General features: G+C 43.7%; 1 long non-coding RNA gene across 1 annotated transcript; it reads left to right on the top strand.

Moving 5' to 3' along the window:
* Positions 1-5: 5 nt before the first annotated feature.
* Positions 6-19,169, top strand: LOC308677600. The gene is made up of 5 exons (XR_014028529.1): positions 6-146; positions 241-357; positions 12,018-12,096; positions 12,465-12,892; positions 18,972-19,169. It is a non-coding gene; the product is annotated as an uncharacterized lncRNA (long non-coding RNA).
* Positions 19,170-20,687: the final 1,518 nt, after the last annotated feature.

Here is a 20,687-nt window from a genome sequence, read left to right as displayed (position 1 = left end):
GAAGACGGGCAGTCAGGCCCCAAAAGGGCAGACGGGCGGAAACGGAGGGGAAATACTCTACCGATGTTGGGCTTCGAACTCGGTTGAATGGGGTGGGTCGCTCCTCCCCCGCCGACAGCGCTAACAATTGTCGTTGACGCGGGAAGGTAACGGCCGAGAAAAGGCACGGCGCGCGCCGGCAACTGTCACCCGGAGCACGCGCCCAAACCTCTCCCGCGCATCTCTTTTGTTCCTTTTCAGCTACAGTCGCGTCCCAAGCTATTGCTTGCTTTGCAAAACGAGAGCCTCGCTATCGATTCTGGTGCACGAAAGCTCTCTTTGCTGTGTGGACTAAAGAGCACCCTTCCCAATTGTGGGGTAAGAGTGTTTTCCTCACAAAGATTTTCCGTCCTTTGGGGTCTCTTGGGGTCATTTAGTATTTTCAGAACAAAATGGCTGCTTGGGCAGGATACCTATTCACAAAACAATTGTTTATAAAAAGCACTCATGTACTAGAAAGCCTCTCCTCTTCAGCCTTCCTAACGTTGACTTCCTCCCTTCTCCTACTTTGGCTGCTCTGAATTCTTTAGTATGTCAGCTTTCCTCTTTTTTATTTTAAAGGAAAAGTAAATGAAAACGGTTGGTTAGTCAGGGAACTTGTTTGGCATCAAGAGATTGCAGATTTCCACTCTGCAGATACCATCTGGACTCCAGATTCTGGAGACACCTATTTTTAAAAAAGGCATTTTGAATACAGTTAGTCTTTGACTTAGTAATAATGATACTGAAAAAAGTGACTCATGAGGATTGCAGTGTCCCAGGGTCATTTTGTCACCTTTTATAACCTGATAAGCAATGGGGAAATCAGATTCACTTAACAACCGTGTTATTAACAACTATAGTGATTCACTTAACTGTGGTAAGAAAGGTTGCAAAATGGGGCAAAACTCTCTTTACAAATATTTCACTTAGTAATAGAAATTTTGGACTTAATTGTATTCATAAGTCAAGGACTACCTGTATTGATCTACTTATCAGTGTGGAAAAGCAAAGTATCTGTGGTATAGCAAAATAAGTGGTTCTTCCTGTAGCTCTCTGGCTAAAATTCAAGGACAGGGGTGTCAAACTGCCGGCCCACAGGCCGGACACATCACGCAGAAGTTGCACCCACCCCATTGCTGGCAATGGCAAAACAGTCCTGATATGTCACGTGACATCACGAGTTTGACATATTCTGGGGAGTCTTTTTCCAGCCAAACTATCTGTAAACAAAACCAATTTAGATTAAGCAATAACTTGATATAATGTGTTTATGATTATATGATTAAATGTGCTAATGTCAAATTACTAGGAAGCAGTAACTGAAACACTTTTTAATTTTATATTATAAACATATTTGGTAGATTTTTTTTTACTGCTCTAGCACAGAGAGGATTCATTCTTAAAACATCTCATTTTGTCCTATTCAGTCTTTGGTGATATAATTAGACATATTGTTTGCTCTTCAGTTCTTTCATCAGTTTCTCAGTTCTTTGAGATGATATTACTTCTGCTTTGTGTATGGAAAGAGTTATTTTCCCTGCTCCGCCTTCTTTGTTTGAAATGGATACATGAGTCAGGGTGGTATTGGAACCTGGCATGTAGATCAGTACTGTTGCAGCTTAGCGATCAACAGACTTATCTAATCAAACAAACTGACAGAGACATAGACAAATTCAGATTAAACACAGACTCGACTTCAGACAGGCAGCTAGCCAATGTTGTAATTGTTATGTATGGGGATAATAAAATATAGCAGCAGTTCATTGTGACCATCAGGTGGCGCTGTACTGTAACTGGATTGGCTGGTAAGCGCTAGGCGGGAAAACCTACCATATTTTCCGGTGTATAAGACGACTTTTTAACCCATGAAAATCTTCTCAAAAGTCAGGGGTCGTCTTATACGCCCAGTTGTCTTATACGCCAAAAAATATGGTAGTCTTATACGGCGAGTATAGCCCAAACCCTATACCCAAAAGTAGGGGGGAAAACAAGGGTGCGTCTTATGGTCTGAAGCTGATCCGTATGGCCAGCCCCAACCTCCACAAGTGGAAAGCAAGGGAGATTGCCAGGAGCACGAATCGGCTCGTGCTGAGAAACGCCGATCTCACACTCCTGCAATCTCCCTCACTCGGTTTCAGCTTCCCTTGCTACAAGAGAAAGCAGGCTGAAACGGAGTGAGGGACATTGCCAGGAATGCGAATCGGCTGATCTCGCACTGCTGCAATCTCCCTCGTTTCAGCCTGCTTTCTCTTGTAACAAGGGAAGCTGAAACCGAGTGAGGGAGATTGCAGGAGCGTGAGATCGGCCGATTCGCGTTCCTGGCAATCTCCCTTGCTCCGTTTCGGCTTGCTTTCTGCAAGAGAAAGCCGGGCCACAGGGCCACCTTCGCAGGTACTGCTCTAACGTGGAGAGGGAAGGACAAAGAGGGAGGGAAGGAAGGAAGGAAGGAAAGAAGGAAGGGACAATGGGAGAGGGAGGGAGAGAAAAAGAGAGAGAGAAAGGGAGAGAGAAGGAGAAAGAAATAGGGAGAGAAGGAGAGAGAGAGAAGGAGAAAGAAAGGGAGAGAAAGAGGGAGAGGGAAAGGGAGAGAGAGAGAAAGAGGGAGAGACAAGGAGAAAAAGAGGGAGGGAAATGGAGAGAGAAGGAGAAATAGAGGGAAAGAAAAATAGAGGGAGAGAAAGGGAGAGAGAAGGAGAAAGAAAGGGAGGGAAATGGAGAGAGAAAGGGAGGGAAAGAGGGAGAGAGACGAGAAAGAAAGAGGGAGGGAAATAGAGGGGGAGAGAGAAAGGGAGAAATAGAGGGAAAGAAAAAGGGAGATAAAGAGGGAGAGAGAGACGAGAAAGAAAGAGGGAGGGAAATAGAGGGAGAGAGAAAGGGAGAAATAGAGGGAAAGAAAACTAGGGAGAGGGGGAGGGAGAGAGGGAGAAAGAGAGGAGAAAGAAACAGGGAGGGGGGAGAGGGAGAGAAAGAAAAGAAGAGAGAGAAATTAAATTAGTAACATGATTGTTAAGTGAATCTGGTTTCCCCACTAACTTTGCTTGTCAGAAGGTTGCAAAAGGAGATCACATGACCCTGGAACAATGTGACCATCATAAATAAGAATCGATTGCCAAGCATCTGAATGTAAATCACATCACTCTGGGGATGCTGCAATGGTCATAAGTGTGAAAAATGGTCATAAGTCACTTTTTCAGTGCCGTTGTAACTTTGAACGGTCACTAAGTGAATCATTGTAAGCCGACGACTACCTGTACTTTATCATTTTTTTCCTTTTTTGGGGGGGTGTCAAGTTTTTGACACCTTGCTGGGCGACTGATGGTGCTCGGACATTGCCTTGTCCTAAAAGTGGTACAATGGATGAAAAGGTTGAAAAGCCCTGTTTTAGTATACCGGTACTATTTGGTTCAGAATATTTTTTTTCTTGATTTCCTGCTCTTAAAAACTGGGTGCGTCTTATGGTCAGGTGCGTCTTATGGTCCGAAAAATACGGTAATTTAACAGGAAAAGTAGGGGGTCGTCTTATATGCCCAGTCGTCTTATACGCCGGAAAATACGGTAAATAGGGGATTGGCTGCCGGTGCACCCGGCCAAGTATATAAGGGGGTACAGGTAACCCCTTTGTTCACTTCAGTACTACCACCAATAAAGAGCTGCCATGCAATTTTTCTAATTTAGAAGAAAGGTTGCGGGATCGATTGGTGTGCGGGCTCCGAGACAAGCGACTGCAGCATCGCTTATATGCCCGGCCGACGATCACATTACAAGATGCTCAGGATGAGATCTTGGCCAGCGAAGCCACTGGGGGAGCAGTAAACGTGACCCATCAAACTCGACCCAGCAGCCCAGGCGGTTCCATTCATCATGGAGAGGCTGTGGACGGCGGGTTCAGAGAAGCGGCGGAGGAGGCTGAGATTTATGCCGTGCATCAAAAGCAAGGATGACAGCAACCGAGGCACGACAACGATGGAAGCCAGCGGAAGACACCAACAACTAGCAAATGCACAAACTGCAACTGCAAAGAAACCACTCAAAAATGTGCTAGCTGCGGGGAAAACCATCCGAGGGCGACCTGCAAGTTCAGATCTGTTAAGTGCCGGTTCTGCGGTAAGACAGGACACATTGCGGCCGTCTGCAGAAATTGCACGTGGGACAACTCACACGAACTTCAATCAGTGGACGCGTGGCAAGGTACTGAGTCCCCTCATCTCAAATCTCCTCAGCCCTCCCCCACCAAATTCCTCGGGAACAGGGTGACCGTCTCACACACAGACATTCACCGGGTTCTCACACCAAAAATAACACTAGAGGTCCAATTGCAAGGGGTACCTTGCAAGATGGAACTTGACTGGATCCACAGTCTCCATCATTTCTAGTGATACATTTAGAGCAGTTTGCGGCCGGAGTAAACGGTGGGCTTCTTTGAAGCCCACCAACATTCAGTTAGCTGATTTCCAGCATGCACCCATTAAAGTTAAGGGGGTGGCCACCATGTTAGTGGGGTTCAACAACTTCCAGGGTCTGTTGGACGTCCTGGTAGCCGAGGGCCGGAGGACCAGTTTAGTGGGGCTTAATTGGTTTCAGGCTCTGGGAATAGGGATCTCAGGGATCCATAGCACCCAGACCAAAAGCCTTGAATCCGTCTGCAAAACATTTGCAGACGTATTCGATGGCAAGTTGGGTAAATACACAGGGCCCCCAATTAAGTTTAAATTGAACCCCAATATTCTCCCTGTAAGAATAAAGCCCCGTAGAGTCCCCTTCAGCCTCCAGCACAAGATTGAGAGCGAATTGGATAAATTAGTAAGTCAAAGGGTGTTAGAACCTGTGGACGGGGGAGAGTGGGAGACCCCGATAGTCACCCCACTCAAAGCCAACGGGGAAGTAAGAATTTGCACGGATTATAAGGCCACAGTGAATCGGGCCCTAAATCCGCACGCTTACCCGGTCCCGACGGTGAGACACGTCCTCTCTGCATTCCAGGGTGGTGCCATCTTTGCCAAGCTCGACTTGGCACAAGCGTATCAGCAGCTCCCCGTTACCAGGGAGACAGCTGATGCTCAGACTATTGTAACTCACAGAGGAGCCTTCAGAGTCAACCGATTGCAATTCGGAGTCTCTGTGGCTCCTGGCATCTTTCAGGAGGTGATGGAGAAGGCTCTGAAGGGCATACCCGGAGCATGCCCATACTTTGATGATGTCCTCATTGCTGGAGATTCTGAGGAGGTCCTGGCTGATAGGTTGCAGGCTGTGTTAAACAGATTCCGTTCTGCAGGGCTGAAACTTAAGAAGGAAAAATGCAGTATTGGAGTGGCATCAACTGAATTCCTGGGGTTCAGAATTGATGCCAAAGGAATTCACCCTACTGATTCAAAGGTAAGGGCAATTAAAATGGCTCCTACTCCAAAGAACAAAGCTGAATTGCAAGCTTTCTTGGGGTTGCTTAATTTCTATCATGCATTCTTACCCCACAAAGCAGCAATTGCTGAGCCATTACACAGGCTCTTAGATAAGAAAACACCTTGGAATTGGACCAAGGTCCACGAACACAGTTTTAGGAATTTAAAAGACCTATTGTCATGCAACTCAATGGTCACACATTTTATTGAAACCAAACCCATCTGCATTGCATGCGATGCATCCCCCTATGGAGTGGGTGCTGTTCTAAGTCACATAGAAGACAATGGGGAGCAGAGACCTATCGCTTATTACTCCCGGACACTGTCAAGGGCAGAAAGGAATTACGCCCAAATAGATAAAGAGGCCCTGGCAATAGTGTCAGGGGTCAAGAAATTTCATGATTATATGGTAGGGAATTCACTATTTTCACGGACCATAAGCCTCTGTTGGGGTTGTTCACAACGGACAGACAAACCCCGCAAAAGGATGATGAGGTGGTCCATATTCCTTTCTCCATACACGTGCAAACTGGTTCATAAACCAGGAAAGGACATGGGTCGTGCTGATGCATTAAGCGGATTACCAGTAGCAATTACAGAACCGGACCCAGCACCTGCTGAACAGATTATGGCAATCCAGGACCTGCCAGAATGCCCACTCCACGCTAAGGACATTGCTGCAGGTACCACAGCAGATAGGATCCTCAGCAGAGTACTGGTGTGGGTGGCCTCAGGTTGGCAAAAAAGAGTCCTGGGCCGGAATACCAGGCATTCTTCATGAGGAGACATGAACTGCCTTCTCATAAGGGATGCCTATTGTGGGGTAGCAGGGTCATCATTCCCGAGAAATTTAGAGACAAGATTTTACATGAGGGACACCCGGGCATAGTCAGGATGAAAGCATTGGCCAGGAGTTATTTGTGGTGGCTGGGCCTGGATAAAGCTATTGAGCAGGTAGCGGGATGTTACACATGCCAAAGATCTAGGCCAGATCAGCCACACGCACCTCCCACCACAAGTGGGAGGTGACACACAACCCCTGGTCCAGAATCCACATAGATTATGCTGGTCTGTTTCAAGGCCACACCTTCTTAGTGGTGGTGGACAGCTACTCCAAGTGGCTAGAGGTGGTACCAGTGACCAGTATGACCACAGCCAAAATGGTTAAGGTACTAAGGGCACTCTTTGCTACTCACGGCCTGCCTGATGTGATAGTTTCGGATAATGGCCTGCAATTCACATCTGCTGATTTCCAGGATTTCATGAGGGCCAACTTGATTAGACACGTTACCTTGGCGCCTTTTCACCCGTAGTCTAATGGGCAGGCAGAACATATGGTGAGGACGACTAAGGACGCTCTGAGACACATCACTGGGAACTGGCATCAGAGGTTGGCCCAATTCCTTCTGGCTCAACACACTACCCCGTGCACAACCACAGGTAAGAGCCCAGCTGAACTGCGTTGGGGCAGACGTCTCATCACAAAGTTGGATGGACTCCACCCTGACAGAGTGGCCCCAGAGACTGAACAACCCTTGCCCCCCCAGGGAACTTCACACGGGAAACCTGGTTTGGGCCAGGAACTATGGACCGGGACATGTGTGGGTTCCGGGGAAGGTAATTGACAGAACAGGGCCACTGTCTTACATTGTAGAGGTGGAGGGGGGTCTCCAGGTCAGGAGACACATCGACCAGATCAGGAAACGGGTTCCTGAAGGGTCACAGGGCAACCAATCCTCCCAACCACAAACTTGGGGGTTAGGGGAGGAAGAAGACCTTCCAGACTCTGTACTGTTGCCAGAGGGTTTTGGCAGGCCTGAACAGCAAGGGGTTGCAAGGCCCCAGGGCCAGGACTCAACGCATGATGCTACTGTCCAGAGAGGGGAGCAAACCCTGAGAAGGTCAACCAGGACTCATAGGCCACCAGCTTAAGGGATTGGCTGCCGGTGCACCTGGCCAAGTATATAAGGGGGTACAGGTAACCCCTTTGTTCGCTTCAGTACTACCACCAATAAAGAGCTGCCATGCTGAGTCCTTTGTCTGTTGCTTGACCATGCGGCCAAGAACCCACTACACAATAGTAATGGTGCTCAAAGCTATGCAAATTTATTCCTCAATCTTCATTCTTAATAATAAAGGCTGGTTGAAAAAAGCTGTAAAAATGGGCAGCCATTGCTCTTAAGTAGCCAATCAGTAAGAAAGGTATACTTCAAAATAAGTTTCCTGCCAGTACTTCCTCTTATTCTACATTTCCTAAATAAAAAGAGCAGAGTCCACACAAATGCATAGTCTACACTTTAAAAAAATGCACTTACTGTAATTGACTTCCCAGTCCAAAGCCAGTCTGCACATCCGCCTAGCAGATAACTAACATCATTAAATTGCTGGATTCAACCAAGATCTCACTTGTGTAACTTTGTTTGGTCCAAGCAACCACCAAATCTAAACTACCTAAAATTGCCAGAAAATTCCAGTAGCCTGGTAATGAACATCAGATTACTTTTTGGGCATCTATAGCCTAAGTCAACAAACTGTTCAAGATTCTCAAGGATTGTTTGTACTTCAACAGGAAGTCCAATTTTGGATGTATTGATTCATTAGCTTTGAAAAATAAGAAATTATATCAAATTTGCTCTTATTTGTCTTTTATAAATTTAGCAATTCCATCTACTTCTGGAAGTTTTATCCAGTTTCCTCTGTCCTTTGGTTAACAATGAAATATTCAGTGTCTTTTTTTGAAGCCCAAACTAGTCATTATTATGAATTTGAAGTGCACTCTGCAGCTTTTTTATTTTTATTTTTTAAGAAGTCCATTCTTAACCAGTCGGGCATCTACATAGTCCTACAAAAGTCAGTAAATAATCCTAGTACTTCTAGTTATCATCTGTCTCTAGATTTAACAGTCTCTGAGCTTTGTAATAAAGACATTTTGTAGATGATTTCATGGAGATGAATGGAAGCCTTCTCATTCTACTTCCCCTCTCCCGCCTTCTTTTTTTTTTAACTTATTGCTGCATATGTTCATTTTTTTCTTCAGAGTGAGGACCCTTCTCATTGAGGAAGAGATTGTCTTGTAATTGACTTTGAACAGTAAATTGGCTTTATAATCTGGAGTTTATAAAGTAAAACCTTGTATTTATTTATTATAATAATGATAATGATATAATGATGATGATGAAATAATAACAACAATAATAGAGTTGGAAGGGACCTTGGAGATCTTCTAGTCCAATCCCCTGATCAGGCAGGAAACACAATACTATTTCAGACAAATGGTTGTCCAGTCTCTCCTTAAAAACTTCCAGTATTGGAGCATTCACAGCTTCTGGAGGCAGGTTGTCCCACTGATTAATTGTTCTAACTGTCAGGAAATTTCTCCTTAGTTCTAAGTTGCTTTCTCTCTTTGATTACTTCCCACTCATTGCTTCTTGTCCTGCCTTCAGATGCTTTGGATAATAACTTGACTCTGTCTTGGTGGCAACCCCTGACATACTGAAACTGCTATCATATCACCCTTAGTCCTTCTCTTCATTAAACTAGACAGACCCAATTTTAGCAGCTGTTATTTATATGTTTTAGCCTCCAGATCCCTAATCATCTTTGTTGCTCTTCTCTGTACTCTTTCTAGAGTCTCAACATCTTTTTTACATCGTGGTGACCAAACCTGGATTCCACGTTTGTCCTTACCAAGGCGTTATAAAATGGTATTAACACTTCATGTGATCTTGATTCTATCCCTCTGTTAATGCAGCTTCCGAGATCCCACTCACAGTTACTACTATTGAGCAAGGTACCACCTATACTGTACCTGTGCATTTGGTTTTTCTTGCCTAAATGTAGAACCTTACTTTTTTCACCACTAAATTTTATTTTGTTAGAGAGTGCCCAATGTTCAAGTCTTTCTAGCTCCTTCTGTATCTTAAGCCTATCTTCTGTAGTGTTGACTGTTCCTGCCAGCTTGGTGTCATTCACAAATTTGATGAGTTCCCCATATATACATTCATTCACGAAGATGTTGAAGAGCACTGGGCCCAAAACAGAGCCCCAGTGCACTCCACTACACCCTCCATGTAGATGCAGTTCCATTGAGGACCACATGCTGAGTACGACCAGTCAGCCAGCTACGAATCCAGTGGTGGGATTCAAATAATTTAATAACCAGTTCTCTGCCCAAAGAGCAACTTAAGAACACGTAAAGGCATGGGCTTCCCTGAAAAGTAAAGGGGCAGAGTAAGCCATATGAGGAAGAGGCAGAGGTGGAAAACTGCTGCAGGGACCACCACCCAGGAACAAAACTTCTTAAGTGGCTCTAAGGAGCCTTGGTCACCAGGATCGCACCCACTTGCATGAAGCAGCAGCCTATATGGGCTGTCTCCATCCCAGCCCAGAAAGTGAGAAAAGTGGTGGTGGTGGGACCGGGTAAGGCTCATCCTCCATAGCATGGCAGTCCGGCTCAAGAAGGGAGTGAAAGGGAAGAGGTGGGTGGGCAGCTCACATGTTTGAGGGCGCTGCGTCTCCGTTTGGTTTCTGTCGCTCCTCTCTTGGACTTGGGGAGGGTTTTTTTTCCTCACCTGGAAGGAAGTTGAACAAAAAACAGACATGTTCTGGAAAACACAGATTTATCATAACCGGTTCACTGAACTCAACAAAAAATTAGGTATCGGTTCTGCCAAACTGATGCAAACTAGCTGAATCCCACCATTGTATGAATCCATCTGATGGTGATGCTGTCTAACCCACATTTTTCTATCTTATCAAGTAGTAGGTTATGATCTACTTTATCAAATGCCTTACTAAAGTCCAAGTAAATTATATCCACAGTATTTCTCTGATCGACTAATTTTGTCACTTTGTCAATGCAATAAGATTTGTCTGGCATGATCTGTTTTTGAGAAACGCATGTTGGCTTTTGGTTATGACTTTGTTTACCTCTAGATGTTCGCTGATTCATTGCTTATCTTTTCCAGAATCTTCCCAGGTATTGAGGTCAGGCTGATAGGTCTGTAGTTTCCTGAATCCATTTTTTTTCTTTTTTTTCTTTTTTTCTTAATCAACTGGCTAAAATGTATACTGTAATTACTATGGTAAATTGAAATCCTTACAAAATCCATAATAATACTTTCCAAAAGTAAAAAGAATGTCAATTATATATGAAAATAGTAGCATTAGTAAAATTAACAGTATTAATCATCATGAATATCAACTTATTCTGCTTTTATACTGAATTTGTTCAAAAAACACAAATCTGTAACACCATGAAACTTCTCTAAAACACTTTGCTTAGAAAGTTATTTCTGACTAGATTGATCTCTTGGAATGGCATTGTTGAATCTTTGCATTATTTTCTAAATGTACAGTAGATCGTACTGTACATAGATCTATTAAATTATGTATTTAACAGGGAGCTGATTTTTTTTCAGTGGGATCTTGTGTTTAACAACAAAAAAAGCACAAATATGTCTAATGATTACTGTGGCAAACTTGATTTACAGTATTAAGATTATTTTTTTCTTCAATTTCCTGTGTGATTTTTAGATGATATAAATAAATATAAATTCCAGGAACTGAATATTATCAATTGTAATATAAAATATAATACAATGTTTCATTATGATTTTTAACAAATATTTTTATGGTGTAATCTTTCATAATGTTTCCTAGATTTTAATTGTAATGCATTGCTTTGGGCCTGTCTGTTTTACAGAAAGCTGGTAATAGAAAATAAATGGAGAAATTATAATTAAATGAACAAAAATACCACTTAATTCAATCTTCTTGAGAGAGAACTGAATTATTTATGGAAAAGCTATGCAGATTTGCTTGTGGCATTTAATACTAGAAACCCCACTTATAAAGCAAAAAGTTTTCAATCTTTTATGTGAATGATCAAAAAATGTTGGAGCTATTGTCACAAATAGTAGTACTTAACTAACTGTATAATGTAATTAATTGCCTTCAGTGTGTGTTATTAATTTATTTACTTCAATTTTTTTCAGACAACTTTTCAATAAAACTTCAGAAATCAGTACCAGCCTGTGCTCTAGAGATGCATAAGATGAATTTTATTTTTATCCATAGAACCCAGCTAGGCCCAGTTTATATTCAAATCAAATCTTTCTTTTGATGATGTGATTCCCTATACCAAATTCATCCCAATTCTACTTTGTTTTCAGTTACCCTACTGATGAGCCTTGGTGGAGCAGTGGGCTAATGCCTCCTTAAGTAACACCAGCTGCCTGTAATTAGTGCAGGTTTGCATCCCACCAGGCTCATAAGCAGGCATATACATAGAATGAAGGCTATTGCTAAGCACATTGGTTTGTGCTTAAATTGTAAGCCGCCCTGAGTCTTCGGAGAAGGGCGGGATATAAATGGGATTAAAATAATAAATAAATAAATAAATAAATAAATAAATAAATAAATAAATAAATAAATAAATAAATGTAGGTAGGTAGGTAGGTAGGTAGGCAGAGTCCAAAGCCCCTCTACAATATTCCATTGTATTGGAAAGAACAAAAAGGATCCCAAAAATGAAATATAAAATTTAATAAACAGCCATATGTTCTGAGTCTTTTTTTTCTTTTCCCTCTTTATTGATAGGCAAAGTTACAGCCTGGTGGTGGCTATAGGGTTCTGATCACTCCCATTTTGTGCTCCAGTGAGTGGTGAGAATCAAAATGTAAATACTTATCTGTGTGTGTATGTGGGGGGGCGGGTTTCTGTAAATTTCAATGTTAAGGTTTATATCTTAATGTGCACTGCAGAGTCCAGGAAAACCAGTCTCTTTATTAATATCTTCCGGTGAAGCCAGAATTTAATGTATCTGTCCACAGAAATTTGTTTGGTAAAGGCTTCCATTCCTGTGTTTTAATCTTGACCCAAGTATTATCCACATACCTATACCAGTGAGTGGGTGGAATTCCTATGAAGGAGTTTATGGCTTTGATTTCTACTTCTTCCATGTAGAGATTAGCCAGAATGGGGGACACAGGTGAACCCATGGTGCAATCATGTTTTTGTCTGTCTCCATTGTGTTTTAACCTTCAGAACCTGTGGCTATCCCAACTGGGCTTTCATCAAATTCAGAAAAGTCCCAGCAGGAGCTCCTCCATAAATAAGAAGTGAGCAACAAATGGAGCAATGTTGTCATTCCATACATTGCAGGAATATCTGAAAAGCTCAAGAGGATTTTCAACCAACACAACATACATGCACATTTGAAACCCAAGAATATTAAGGCAGAAGCTTGTCCACTCCAAAGATAAAACACTCAAATTGAGAAATATGACATATGCAGTACAATTCAGTGAGATGTGCAGATCTGTGCATTGAAGAAACAAAACAAGTACTTCACAAATGCATTGCACAACCTAGGAGAATAAATCCATCAGGACAAGGTTCAGCAGTCCATCTCCATTTGAAAGACAAAGATCACTCTTTTGAAGACAGCAAAGTCCACACTTTGTTTGAAACAGGTAAAGGAGGCTATTTATGTTAACATTCAGCAGCCATCTCTCAACAGGGGGAGGGATAAGACACCACCTATCTCCTGTCTACAATGCAGTCCTTTCAGCAGTTCCAAGAGGATTCCACACCCGTTTGCACTCATTTGTATCAGTGACCCTGAGGGCACAGATAAACCCCCAAGTGACCTCAAGAACTTTCAGGGAGAGTGCTAATTTATTTATTTATTTTATTTTATTAGATTTATATACCGCCCTTTCCCGAAGGACTCAGGGCGGCTTACAGGGTACTTAAAACAAGAAATACAAAAGTTAAAAACAATTTAAAAATTACATCAATTCCTGAAAAAAAGTAAAAACCCCAATTAAAATTAAAATTAAAATTCTCAGCCTGGGCCAGAGAGCTCGAAGAGCCAGGTTTTCAGGTCCCGGCGGAATGAACGGAGGTCGGGGGCAGTCCTGAGCTCCACGGGCAGCTGGTTCCAGAGGGCAGGCGCACCCACTGAGAAGGCTCTCCCCCTGGGTGTTATCCGCCGGCAATCTTTTACCGGCGGCACCCTGAGCAGACCCTCCCTGTGGGAGCGCACTGGACGAAGGGAACTTGATGCTGGCAGCAGGTGTTCCCTCAGATATCCCGGACCCAAGCCATTTAGGGCTTTATAGGTCATCACCAGCACCTTGAATCTCACCCGGAGGGCAACCGGGAGCCAATGCAGCTTGCGGAGTAGAGGTGTTATATGGGAGTATCGGGAAAACCCCATCACAACTCGCGCGGCCGCATTCTGCACCAGCAGAAGCCTCCGAGTGGTCCTCAAGGGCAGCCTCATGTAGAGAGCGTTGCAGTAGTCTAAACGGGAGGTCACGAGCGCATGAGTGACTGTGCGTAGGGCATCTTGGTCCAGGTAGGGTCGCAACTGGCGCACCAGGCGAACCTGGGCAAAAGCCCCCCTGGTCACGGCTCCTATATGGTCTTCAAAATTGAGCCAGGAGTCAAGGAGGACACCCAAGTTGCGAGCCCTATCAACGGGGGGTAACACTTCACCCCCCCATCGTTAAAGGTGGAATGGTCTGGTTAACCCGAGATGCCAATATGCACAGCCACTAAGTCTTGGCAGGATTGAGACGAAGCCTGTTTCTCCCCATCCAGACCTGGACCGCCTCCAGGCAACGGGACATCATGGCGAGGGCATCGCTGGGTTGGTTCGGGGTGGAAAGAAAAAGTTGGGTATCATTAGCGTACTGATGATACCCCACCCCGAAATCACGAATGATCTCACCCAGCGGCTTCATGTAGATGTTGAACAGGAGGGGCGAGAGAACCGACCCCTGAGGAACTCCACAAACGAGAGGCCTCGGGGTGGACCTCTGCCCTCCCGTCAACATCGACTGCGAGCGGCCCAGAAGATAGGAGGAGAACTGCCGTAAAACGGTGCCTCCCACTCCCAACCCCCTGAGACGCCGCAGTAGGATACCATGGTCGATGGTATCAAAAGCCGCTGAGAGATCTAATAGGACTAGGACAGAGGAACAACCCCTGTCCCGAGCCCGCCAGAGATCATTCACCAGCGCGACCAATGCCGTCTCCGTGCTGTGCCCAGGCCTGAAACCCGATTGGTATGGGTCCAGATAATCAGTTTCCTCCAGGAACAGAGGAAGCTGATGCGCCACCACACTCTCAACAACCTTTGCCAAAAAGCGAAGGTTGGAGACTGGACGATAATTATTTAAAACAGCCGGGTCCAGGACAGGCTTTTTGAGGAGGGGTCTCACCACTGCCTCCTTCAAGACGGCGGGGAAGACACCCTCCTTCAAAGAAGCAGTTATTACTGCCTGGAACCAGCCTCGTGTCTCCTCCCGGGCCGCGTAAAACAGCCAGGAGGGGCACGGATCCAACAAACAGGTGGTGGAGCTCAGCCTCCCCATGATACTGTCCACATCATCAGGGGAAACAGGATCGAACTCAGTCCAGATAACATGCTCAAGACCGTCCGATTCCTCCACGTCAGACTGCCCAGTCAGAGTCCAGACCGGCCCGGATCCGAGCGATTTTGTCCATCAGATGATGACTAAACTCCTCGGCCCGTCCCTGTAAGGGATCCTCCCTCACCTCCTGGTTAAGGAGGGAGCGAGTCACCCTAAACAGGGTGGCCAGGCGATTATCTGCGGACACGATGAGGGCAGCGAAGTAATTAGACTTCGCCGTCCTCATCGCCGCAAGATAAGACCTTATAAAGGTTCTTAACTGCAATTGGTCAGATTCGGATCAGCTGGACCTCCAACCGCTCTCTAGACCCCGTCTCCAACGCTTCAGCTCCCGGAGCTCTGCAGAAAACCATGGAGCCCAGCGGGATCTGCGCTGGGTCAGAGGTTGCAAGGGTACAACACAGTCAAGTGCCCTGGCGGCTGCCCTTTCCCAGGCATCCACCAAGGCATCGACTGGGCTGTGGGTGAGGGCGATGGGTATAGAACCAAGCACCATCTGGAACCGTTCCGGGTCCATTAGGCGCCTGGGGTGGAATCACCTGGTCGGTTCCGCAGCCCAGCGGTGGGGGGTGGCGTAACGGAAGACCAGCCGCAGGAGATGATGATCTAACCATAACGGGGACAATGGTTGGTGAACCCCCTCCCAGATCATCCAACCACTGTCCAGACAGGAACACCAGGTCGAGAGTGTGACCCCCCCCACGAGTCGGGCCCTGAATTACTTGGGTCAGGCCCATGGCCATCATGGAAGCCATGAAGTCCCGAGCTAACTCAGACGGCCCTCCCAGTGAGGTCAGGTTGAAGTCACCCAGAACTATAAGCCTGGAGAACTCCACCGCCAACCCTGAGAGGGTGTCGAGCAGCTCGGGCAGGGCTGTTGCCACACAGCTGGGCGCCAGGTATGTGAGCAACAAGCCCAACTGAGCCCGAGGGCCACATCTCAGGAGGAGGGACTCACTCCCGGCCATCTGGACAATGGTGGTCTCCCGCGGGCATAAAGTCTCCCGGACAACCACCGCCACCCCACCACCCCTGCCCTGAGCCCATGGCTGGTGTAGCACACGGAAACCTGGAGGGCATAACTCTGTCAGAAGAACCCCTCCCTCCGAGCCCAACCAAGTCTCCGTGATGCACGCCAGATCCACACAATCCTCGATCAAGTCCTGGATGAGGGGAGCCTTGTTAATGACGGATCTGGCGTTAAAATAAACCAGCCTAAGCTCAGGGGCCTGATCACCCTCATCCCCGGGCAAAAGGATGCTAACCGGAGGGTCGGAGCGCGCCACCGCTCTAAGACAGCGGGGACGCGATCCCAGATGTTGATGTGGCCCTCCGTGCAACCACCTGCTGCCATTCCCTATCGTCGTGGGGATTTGAAGCCCCACCCTGACATTCACAGAACCAGCAGCCTCCACCACCAGCCCTGTCCCGTCAGGACCTCTAACAGGCCCAGACTGAATGCCGGTTAATAATTCCCTCCCCACCCTATTATCCCTCCCCCTCCCTAACCTTTTAAAATAACTGGCTAAAAAATGTATCAGGGGCCTCTTAACACATCTCAACTCGAGGCCCCTATCTAAGCCCAGCCACCTCTCGGAGTCCCAACAATTGGGCCCGTCATTAAGGGGAGTGTGGAAACAGGCGGTTGGTCGTACTCAGGTCTTACCTAATGACCAGATGACTGCAAAGAAACATGATCCTTCCAATTCCCTCTCCCATCCTGTCAAAACTAATCCTTCCATTGCCCCCACCATCCTGCCAAAATGGAGGAAGCTTCTTGAATGAGAAGAAAAAACATCTACCAGCTGTGAATTTAGGAGAACCCCTAAGTTGTGAACTGGGCCTAATCAGATAGTGCAACTCTGTCTAGAACTAAAGATCCAGATCTTGAAGCTCCATGCACCCAAAGCCATTCAGCCTTGCTAGGATTCAGTCATAGCCTGAACCCTCTCTAGGCTCCTACGATCTTCAGGCACCATGAGAGGGAAGCAGTACCATTATTTGTGTCACCAGATACAGAAATGTAAAGCTTTCATCAGAACTTAACCCATGGTGATGGGTGATCTCACTCCGCAACTTCCTGTAGATGTTAAACAGGAGTGGAAAGAGTACCAAGTCCTTCAGCAATCACAAGAGATTGGCCAGGTGTTGGAGCCAATCCTGTGCAGAATTACACTGCCAAGCCCCAGCCCAAAGGATGTTATTTCAGCCAAAGGATAAGAATTAGTTGACAAAATGATGTAAATGGTAGTCCACTGTATCAAGAGGGCACTAAATTTAGAAAGCTGGAGAAAATTACTGTAATGATGCATATATAAATCATATTAGCAAAGTAATAGAAAAATATTACCATTCCTCTTGGGTTTTTTTATAAAGAGTGAAAATGTGGCAAAATCACATTTTATAGAACAGCCTTCTTCCAAAAATTCATTTTGGAAGACTAGGAAAAATTGTTTTGTTAAAAATGCTTTCTTCGTGCATTGGACTTTATGCAGAGCCTGAAATCCACCTATAAATTCCAGAAAGCTTGAATCATTGTGAATGGAGACTTTACAAAGCCATGTGAAATCCAGAAGAGAACAACAGGAGGGTTCTTTAACCCATATATTTATTTTCAGGTTGGAACTGTTAAATAGAGATATTAGACAGGATAACAGAGCAAAAGAATACAAATTAAATTGCATAATTACAAATTACATGCATTTGCTGAGAGTTTGGATTGTGCAAGACCTGTTAGAGAACATTGAACATGTTATGAGAAAATTAAAATGTTTGGAGAAATGGCGGATTTAAGAATAAACAAAGACAATAATACTGGCTAAGAATTTAAAGGTGGAAAATCAGAAGAAATTGGAATTTAAAACTAGTTTTAAAGTTTTTAAAAATGTACAATACTTGGGGTGACTCACTGAGGAAATTCTAAGCTTTCCAAAAATAATTGGTAAAATATGGATTTAAATAGATGACAAAAAATAGATTTGGCATTAATGAGAAGAATTTCAATAATTAAAATTAATGTACTACTTAGAATGTTATTTCTATTTTGGACTATTCAATATTGATTAGAGATTCCATTTTCAAAGAGTGGCAGAAAGATGTATCTAAATTTATTTGGCAAAATAAAAAAACAAGAATTAAATATAACCTGCTACAACATTCTAAAGATGGAGGAGGTCTGAGTTTGCCAGATCTTAGATTGTATTATGATGCTTGTTGTCTGGTTATGGTTAAAAGATTGGATAACTTTAAAAAATTCAAGGCTGTTAGACCTCGAAGATTTTATGATTTTGGAATGTAAATGATGACATAACGAGACTTTGATATTTGAAAAAAGGATTTAAGATAAAGAGAAGAGAAATAGTAAGTGAAGGATTTGCTTATGATTGGCTTAATTATTATAGAATTTTTGAAAAATTTAAATTTGATAAAAAGTTTTGTTTTCACAGGAACTAAATCTAATTGGACATTAATTTATGTTCTGGAAGTGACCACTTGATTTCTAAAATATATAAAATGTTACTTAAGATGAATATATTAAAGAGTGTATGATAAAATGTGCAAAAAAAATTGGGTATACTATAATGCTAGATAAATGGAAGAATGTATGGACGAATGGACTAAAATTCACATTAAATTATAGTTTGAAAAAAAGTTTTACAAAATGATGTATCGTTCATATTTGACCCCAGATTGACTTGCAAAAATGTTTAAAGGGATTTCTAATGTGCTGGAAAGGTAATCAAAATCCAGGTTCATTTTATCATAGTAGTTTTAATAATTTTGCAAATATATGAAAACATACTGGATAAACATAACAATGACAATGAAAAAAATATTTAAGGTACAAATATTAATGAAACCTGAAGCTTTTCTTTTAGGTACAATGATCAAGCCAATTGAAAAACAATTTGGGATGCTATTCCTTTATATGGTGACAGCTGTTTATTGGACTAAATAGCTTTATAAGAGACTGGAAACCATTTGTAGACTTTCCACGCACTAAATGTGGTTAACAGATAGTTAACATAGGATCTGAAGATTAGTGCAACATTTAGCTCAATCTGTTGATTGCTTTTTCTTTTTCTTTATATATATATAAATAACGAAGAACGAAGCTGAAGCCACCAGCCTGAGGATGACGGATGAGATTTCGTCGAAACGTTGCTCATATACCTTCAATTCTACGTGGGGGAAAAACCCGAATGACCAAAGATCTAAATAATTTTATATATATATAAAATATTTGTGTGTGTGTGTGTATGATATATATTGATGAAAGCTCAGCAATAAAAAAGATAGACCGATCTAGTACACCTTGGTTTTAAACTGCTATATTGCAGTTCTACTGTTATAATCACTTTTGCCTTGCAGCCCCAGCCTAGGAGCGTTAAGCAGGCTCAAGTCGCAACGGCAATCCACTACAAATTCTTTGCAGCAAAAAGAAATTTGTGTGTGTGTGTGTATGTGTGTGTGTGTGTATGTATGTATGTATACATACACATATACGTGTATGTGTATGTGTATTCTTTTAAAAATTGTAAGAGACTGTTAAAATGTTGATCTTTGGGATAAAATCTTTATTTTACTCTGAGCTTTGCTGACGTTTTCAAACTACAAGCCAGTGTCTGTAGGCACCTGTCTCTATGGCTCTCCAGATGTTAATGATCTGGCCGTTGGGCGCATGATAGATCTATCTATCCTCGCTCTCTGGTGATAGAATGTGTCAATCTTGATCCGGCTTCACTGGTCGGTGTCTGCTTTAGTTCCGCTGCTCTCTCTATTTGTTCTGTCTGCTGATCATTTCTGTCTCGCAAAGTACAGCTGTCACCAAAAACATCCAGACCAACATGAGTGAATGGTGGGTCAGTACTTAGCCTGTCGGCTGGCAAATCTAACATTTGCTGTTGCTGATGCTTTCCTCTTAGTTTGCGGCATTGAACACAGCTGTGCAGTATAGCTGTAATCTGTCTTTTTGCTCCTACAATCCAAAGGCCTGCCGCTCTTATGGCACCTTCTGTGAAATGTCTGCCTTGGTGCTTAACCTTTTCATGGTAGTGCTGTATGAGCAAAGTGGAGAGATGATGGCGACCAGGTATAATAAGAGGATTCTGCTCTTGCTCTCCTATTTTGGCCTTGTTTAAACGTCCACCAACCCTTAGCATGCCGTGACTGTCTATAAATGGGTTCAGGTTGGCAATTGGACTGTTTTTTGGAATGTTCTGCTTGTCATGGATACATTTGATTTATCTGACCATTGTATCAAGCTGTTCGAATCTCGCTCGTAAATATCTCCCTAAGATGTTTTGGGAGTTGTAACTTCAAATAACTGTCCACTTGAAAAGTACATTTGTATTTACTCAGCCATTTCAAGTTACCCACCTTACTAAGGATAGCTATATCAGTTTGTGCTTCTATATCCTTAATTCTTTGGGCAAGGATGTAGTTGTCTGTATTGGGGGAACCAAGTTGTTGTGGTTCTTCTCTTTGTAATAGATTTTTAAGAACAGAGATGGCTAGGTTCTGCAGGATAGAGGTGAATAAAGATACTACGTCAAATGAGATCATCATCGTTCACCCTTAATGTATGTAATTTTTTTAGAAAATCTTCAGAGGATTTTACAGACATTGTAGAATCATCATCCAAGTGTTGGAATTTTAGACGTAATCATTTTGCCAGGCCAGATGTGGGTGTAACCCTGAAGGACACAATGGGTCTTAAAGGGACTCCTATCTTATGGATTTTGGGGAGTCCATAAAAATGTGCCATTTCTGTATCTCTGGTCAAGTGGTTCTGTGGTCTTCATTTATTTTGTTTTGTTTCTTG

This window comes from Vipera berus (genome assembly GCF_964194415.1).
Source record: "Vipera berus genome assembly, chromosome: Z".
Lineage (NCBI taxonomy): Eukaryota > Metazoa > Chordata > Lepidosauria > Squamata > Viperidae > Vipera > Vipera berus.
The sequence above is the reverse complement of the archived record's forward strand: the minus strand, read 5'-3'. Positions and strand labels throughout refer to the sequence as shown.